This window comes from Pristiophorus japonicus, chromosome 6 (assembly GCF_044704955.1).
Source record: "Pristiophorus japonicus isolate sPriJap1 chromosome 6, sPriJap1.hap1, whole genome shotgun sequence".
NCBI classification, from domain to species: Eukaryota; Metazoa; Chordata; class Chondrichthyes; family Pristiophoridae; genus Pristiophorus; species Pristiophorus japonicus.
Window position 1 is genome coordinate 36,914,548 of NC_091982.1, and position 7,955 is coordinate 36,922,502.

Sequence of the window (7,955 nt, forward strand, 5' to 3'; positions counted from 1 at the left end):
TCCGTAGGTGCTGAATGGATATGGCCCTGTGTGGTTTCGTAGATCGTCAGGCATTATGCCACCGTTACCTGTGTTACCTTTTCACTCGTGTCAAGCAACCTCTACCCTGCTTTGTCTGCAAGCTGCATAATTGTTAAAAAAAAGAAAAATTCACTATTAAGCAGCAGATTTTATTCCCCAAAACTTTCATCTTTCAACTCACTGATCTTATTTTATAGCTCCTGACTCACTGGAATCATCATCATAGGTAGTCCCTCAAAATCAAGGAAGACTTGCTTCCACTCTAAAAGTGAATTCTCAGGTGACTATACAGTCCAATTCAGGAATTACAGTCTCTGTCACAGGTGGGACAGACAGTGGCTGAGGGAAGGGGTGGGTGGGTAGTCTGGTTTGCCGCACACTCTTTCCGCTGTCTGCGCTTGATTTCTGCATGCTCTCGGCGACGAGACTCAAGGTGCTCAACACCCTCCCAGATGCTCTTCCTCCACTTAGGGCGGTCTTGGGCCAGGGATTCTCAGGTGCCAGTGGGGATGTTACATTTTATCAAAGAGGCTTTAAGAGTGTCCTTGAAACGTTTCCTCTGCCCACCTGGGGCTCGCTTGCCGTGTAGGAGTTCAGAGTAGAGCGCTTGCTTTGGGAGTCTTATGTCGGGCATGCGGATGATGTGGCTTGTCCAACGAAGCTGGTCGAGTGTGGTCTGTGCTTCGATGCCTGAGCGAGAACACTGACGGTGCGTCTATCCTCCTAGTGGATTTGCAGGAGCTTGCGGAGGCAGCGCTGGTGGTATTTCTCCAGCGATTTGAGGTTGTCTACTGTATATGGTCCACGTCCCTGAGCCATATAGGAGGGCGGGTATCACTACTGCCCTGTAGACCATAAGCTTGGTGCCAGATTTGAGGTCCTGGTCTTCGAACACTCTCTTCTGAAGGCGACCAAAGGCTGCGCTGGCGCACTGGAGGCAGTGTTGGACCTCGTCATCGATGTCTGCCCTTGCTGATAGTAGGTTCCCGAGGTATGGAAAATGGTCCACGTTTTCCAAGGCCGCTCCGTGGATTTTGACGACCGGAGGGCAGTGCTGGGTATCGGGGTCAGGTTGGTGGTGGAGGACCTTTGTCTTATAGATGTTTAGTGTAAGGCCTATGCTTTCGTAAGCCTCGGTGAAGATGTTGACGGTGGCTTGGAGTTCGGCCTCTGAACGTGTGCAGACGCAAGCGTGGTCCGTGTACTGTAGTTTGATGACAGAGGATGGTGTAATGTATGTACATAAGGTCTGCCCACCACCAGGGGGCACTACTGTCGGAGGTCCTAGGGTCATAGGTACACTCGTGCTGGGCCCGGTATATAACCTGAACTTCACCTTTGTATCTTTACTTCTGGAAGCCATTAAAGACTAACCTAGTCACTGGCTCACAGTATGGAGTTCATTGTATCATTTCATACACTACAGATGGGACAGTCTTGGATCTAACCTGGCGGCGATGAAGGTTGTACAGGTTCCCATTGGTTCTATAGTTTAGTTCCACTCCAGTGGGGAGCTGGATATATAGTTCTCTGGGTGTCTGCCATCCTCCAGTGGTCTTTCTTCACACACCAACTGTTGTAGGAAGTAGGCACCTGCAGTATATATCAAAACACTAGGCATTAGGCACCTGCTAAATATATCTAAACTCATATAAGTTTAAAGTGGCCACACATAAAATGGCTGCCCAAGCATGATGGGAAATCAGGTAGTCAAGCTGTGAACTATTGACTGAGCAATGACCGAGCAATAACCCTGTGAGGCCCACTACCAGGAATGCCTTGGATGCAGGATAAGAATAATAAACCAATTATTTCCCCAAGAAGAAAAAGATAGGGAGAGAACCCATCTCCTGTAAACAAGGTCATAAACCAATTATTTCCCCAAGAAGAAAGAGATAGGGAGAGAACCTATCTCCTGTAACAAGGTCATCAATCAGCCCGAGCTGACAATAACCGAACATGTAGTTCCTGAGGCACCACGGGAATTCTATTGGGTTAAAAGAACCTATATGTAATCTATAATCGTTTTGATTGGATTATGTCCAGCCGTGATGGGCTGAGTAACTGTAGTAAAAACTGTTGTGAAACATATAAAAATCCATGTAACCCTTTGTTCTGTGGAGAGAAGCCTGGATACTGTCCTGAGACTTCCTCCCCGCTAAGCGTTAATAAAGGCCGCATCGGCATTGGAACCAACTCTGAGTGTTGAGTGATTCTTCTGAGAAAACATTCACGCAACAGTGGCGTAGTCGGCAGGATTTTCCGGAGTCGCTGGACGCCCTTGGAAAAACCCGGGTGAGTTTAAAAAAACTATTTTTAATTATAAAGGGTGCGGAAGGTGGAAGCTGGTTGATGGACACGAGGAGAAGGTCTAATATCTCAAACGCCTAGCCTGAGCCTGAAATAAGAGGACTTTTGTCCCACGTGACGGCCAGGAACCAAGTAGGCGTAGGGAACACACTTAGACCGTGGGATCGTGATACCGAGAGACATCTTCCGGACCCAGTAGTGTAATTTGAAATACCCCGGGGTAGAACCAAGCGGTGTACAGTGGCTAACAGAATCCAAACCTGTGAACAGGGTCGGACCAACGGGCCGAGCGGTGGTAGGTAGTCGTTAAGGAGGTGTAGAGCACTGCGGGAAATTTCTTAAACGCGTTTTAAGAATTGTATAAGTTTGTGTAACAGCAGAACTTGTGACCTGACAGTAGCTAGGAGACGGTCTACTCCAAGTTGCGCTAGGAAGGAAGCGGACGTCTGAGAGTAGATTCCTAACGGTACTAGTCCTACCCAGGAATGGCCATGAAAGCAAGTAAACTCGAGTGGGGACCAGAAGGGTCCATTACCCGCCATCTGGCGGAAAAACAAAAGAAGCTAATCGAAAAAATGATTAGCTCAGGGTGGAATCCTCAGGAACTACCAGCAAAGCAAAGGGAATGATGGGAGAAGGAACGGAAAGTTAAAAAGAAAAAAAGGCTGTGGTCTTGATACTGCGAGCCCATGTAAATTAACATAGGAAGCTAAGATTTAAAAAACTGACGGTGATTGTCTTAAGTGAAGTATGGAAGAGGAATAGAGCCGGCCAAAGAAAAAAAAAAGATTAATAGGAAAGAAGAGAGACTTTTGTGAACGTCTGTTTTAAATGAGAAGTGCCTGTGTGATTTTGTGACTGCGGAATGAATTTTTATGTTGTCATGTTTCTGAAAGCCTGGTTGGAAGAGGAATGCAAGTGTCTGTTTATTTTAACTAACCCTTTGTAGTGCTGTCCTGTATGTGGGAAGTTTTAAGACATTTTAAGTTAGAAACGCAGGTGTGGATTTAATCAGATGATTCGGATGATAAGTTACGGAGCTAGGAAATGTACAAAGGATAGGTTTGTTGAACAAAAGATAAAAAATACATGGTCCCGGTGGTTAAAAAAAAAAGAATTTACTTGTCGAAAGAAAACATGCAATGATTGATTGGGTTGAAAGACATAAATTTAGTCTCAGAATGAGATAAAGAATGCTTTAAAAAAAAAGAGCGTCTAGCAAAAAAAAGGTTTTAAATAAAGATTGAAATTGCAAAGTTTGAATTGGGATTTTGAGATATTCAGAGAAGGCACAGAAAATAAAGACGCCACTTTGAAAGTAAACAAAATGTGTTTGTGATGGAAAAAGACATAACTTACGAAATACTAGTTGATGTTTGCTGTGAAAAAGATATTGGTTTAATTAGAAAAAGAAAAAAATTTGGAAGAGGTAAAAAAACACTCAACATTTTAAATTATGAGAAAGTTTCAATGCAGTTTGAAAAGATTTCAAAAATGGACAGTGTTTATCAAGAAAAGTCCCGAACAGTCTAAACAAGCAGGAGGGTTTTGAAGATCTAAGCTATGCGAACTCAGCACAGAGAGAAAAAAAAACTGGGAATTAGAGAATCTTACTGAATTCTTAAATTCTTATAGAAAATGGAACTGGCACAGAAGTTTAGATTTTGTGCTGAGAGAGAAATTTAAAAAAAAAAAAAAAATTGAATTTCAGTAAACAAAATTGCTATTAAAAATGTGTGGTCTCATTTTATATCAATTAAAAAAAAATGTATTTGGCAAGTACTTGAATTAGAAGTTAAGAAAACATTGGAGTTTACTCTAAAATGCCGTCTTCCCTGATGAGAAGGTTTTTATTATTTATGCTGTTTAACGGATTCCTAATTTCTAAGTAAGTTTTGAAGGCACAAAGACTTTTTTTTTTTCAGATGATTACGTGAAGTCACGTAATGACATCAGGTCTTCTTACAAACCTGGAAAGGAGTTAACCCTTTCCATTGACAGCCGTTTAAGATACTGAACATTATTAGTTTGGATTTCTTAATAGAAAAAAAAGACTCACCTAACAGAGGAAACATGAAATAAAAACAGAACTAGCTTATGTAATAATACTTGCCTGATACAATAAAGAAATAGATACTCAATAAAACAAATTGAAGAGTTAAAAGCTAAGATAAACAGGCTGGAAGAGATAACGGGACTAGACGGATAGTGCAGTGCGCGGCCATAGCACCATCACCTATGGCAATAGAGCCAATGTACCCCACGGTGGGTAGGTGTAGTCCACAAACCCAACCTAACGGTAAAGCAGACAACGATGTTCGGAGGAATAGCTTTGGCCTTGGTGATAGTAGGAGTTTGGGTAATATTTAAGTGGGTAAAGACACGGATGCACGTCCTACAGATTCAGCTCGAAATGGTTCGATTGTAACCTTGTGCTTCTGATTTCGCAGGGTGACCGGGACACTCGTAGAGCAAAAAAACTTAACCCCTGGTGACGACCAGGCCGTCTGTTTAAAATTACAGATAATACTTAATGGAATGGGAATACGAACGGTGCTACTCGTTATATGGATAGCCCTGCGACATGCACGTACCCTGGGCAACACCGACGGACAGCAGAGCGCACTCAGGAAATAAACAATTACATGAACTATGGAGTGTTATTCAATTTGACGGACAGAGTATGTGTCCCAGCGACTAAAGATTGGAGCAAGGACAGGACTTATTTTAATGCATGGTTACAAGTAAATCCTAATAAGGACCGGATATGTGTACAGTGCTCCACGTGTATAAGGAGCAGATGCATTAAACGGAGGGATGTCAAAGGGCCCGATGAATGTACTTTCAGCATAATTTGCGCGCCTCCGGGACAATCCCAGCAATCGGTCATCCGCAAGAAGGGAATGGGGCTGTGTAGGTATTACAAGGAGGCGGGGGCGGCTGCAATATCACTGTATGTATGTTTCTCACCCCCTCCAACACCGCGCCCCATAAGAACCACTACATTGCCCGAGGAACTGCCTTATCCCATAACAAGGGACCAGAGAATGGGATTGTAATGTACAACGAAAGGGAACTGTTGTATGATAATGTTAAACATGAAATTGTGCCTGTTCTGATCAATATTTCAGGCATCCAGATGCCGGAATACTGTACTGAATAGTCAAGGAAAATGTACAATGTATTAAGTAAAGTTGTAATGCAGCAGGCTGCCGATGAAATGGGTGCCAGTAGGTTCCGGGGACAGGGGTTAGCCCCCAGGATGAAGAGGGAAATAGTTAATGATGTTGCTACCGTTTTCAATACAGGGACCTCTGTAGTGAACTCGATAGACATACAAGGATTAAATGAGAGGGTGGAACAGCTTACAGGGGTGATGAAGGGGTTATTGGAGAGGGTGGAGCAAAACCAGGAAGACCAAGCCAACCTAGGAAAGGAGGGTGCCGAAATCCAGTTGGATGGCATCTCAGTCCTGGAAGCTCACGCCAAAACCATCAATCACCTCATTGATAGAGAAAAGGAAGATACAGGAGAGCAAAGACAGGGGCAACTCTGTCACGCTTATGGTCTGTGGATGGTGGGACAGATCCGCCACAATCTCGATCAGATCCAACGCGGGGAAGTACCCGATTGGATAGACAGTTCACATTTAGCTCAGTTGGCTAACCAGAGGGGGACACTGGATAATTGTACTCTGAAGGGACTGACCCGAGTATACCCAGCAATTCCAGATTGCCAGATGGGTAGGACTACCGGGATAGGGATAGTCCTGATGATCCCTATAGCCACGCCGGACTCAGGGCCGTTCCCCCTATACCAACTAGAGAATATCGGAGTAATACGGGAAAATGTCTCCATACGCTACTACCTGACCACCACCTCTGCCGTTCGTTGAAACAACATACTTACCGGGATTTCCCTAGCAGATTGCAAGCAAAAGGGGGAAATCACAGTATGCTCTCACCCGGTGGGCCGAGGTGAGCTAGACGAGTGCGGGTTTAACCGAACCGACGGGTGCGTACTAGAAATAGTGCCCGCACACAGACACTTCGCGAGGGCAGGCTACGGAGGGAAGGGAAGATACTGCGTCTCTACCACAGAGCGTTCATACCAGTATAATGACCTGCAGTGCCCTATACCACAGCCAAACTTTTGCTTTACACCACTACGACATGTCGCGATCGGGCAAGCGCATATCACCCAGGTTAGGCGCCGGAAGCCTGAGGTTATTGAGGTAACCGATCAGCTCCATGATCATTTGCAGGATTATGACGAGCCAGATCAGGTCCCTATCCCACATTTAACCAAAGTATTACGAGAATTGAGGCTCAGAGTGGGTCAATCCGTAAAGCTATATCACCAATATCGATGTAGGCTTAAAAAGTCAGAGTTGGTGGAGAAAGGTCTGGGACTGGGGAATAAATGTGAACATACATCCATGGATTCGAATAATTTCACACATACTGGTCGGGATACAATTGATCTTAGCGATAACATGGGGCATAATGGCCTGCCAGGCATGCAGACACCACGCACAACAAAGAGGGACCAATCACCGTTCCCCGGATACTAAACAAGCCTGTGTAATAAGGGGGCAGGAGGATTTGGCCTTTGTCACTTTAAGCAACTGGGACTCCTGAAACCGCGTGACTGGCCAGCACGTTGAGGCAGGGAGTACCGGGCCGTGCACAAAAATCTAGTAAAGGTAGAACGGTCAGTTAAAAGGGGACTAGGACTAGTCCCTTTACCGAAAGGGGGAATTGTTGTAGGAAGTAGGCACCTGCAGTATATATCAAAACACTAGGCATTAGGCACCTGCTAAATATATCTAAACTCATATAAGTTTAAAGTGGCCACACATAAAATGGCTGCCCAGGCATGATGGGAAATCAGGTAGTCAAGCTGTGAACTATTGACTGAGCAATGACCGAGCAATAACCCTGTGAGGCCCACTACCAGGAATGCCTTGGATGCAGGATAAGAATAATAAACCAATTATTTCCCCAAGAAGAAAGAGATAGGGAGAGAACCCATCTCCTGTAAACAAGGTCATAAACCAATTATTTCCCCAAGAAGAAAGAGATAGGGAGAGAACCTATCTCCTGTAACAAGGTCATCAATCAGCCCGAGCAGACAATAACCGAACATGTAGTTCCTGAGGCACCAGGGGAATTCTATTGGGTTAAAAGAACCTATATGTAATCTATAATCGTTTTGATTGGATTATGTCCAGCCGTGATGGGCTGAGTAACTGTAGTAAAAACTGTTGTGAAACATATAAAAATCCATGTAACCCTTTGTTCTGTGGAGAGAAGCCTGGATACAGTCCTGAGACTTCCTCTCCGCTAAGCGTTAATAAAGGCCGCATCGGCGTTGGAACCGACTCTGAGTGTTGAGTGATTCTTCTGAGAAAACATTCACGCTAACACCAACCTCACAGTGAATGCCAGCAGGCTATTGGACTGTGGGGTAAATGAGTAGCAGTTAGGAGCTGGAACCCTGGCTATTGATTCATTTCTAGTCTCCCCCTGACACAAGGACACTAAAGCCAGCTACAATACAACTTTTGCCTCGCACCATAATCCCTTTTGTCATTTCATCTCTCCTATCACCCTATCACAGAC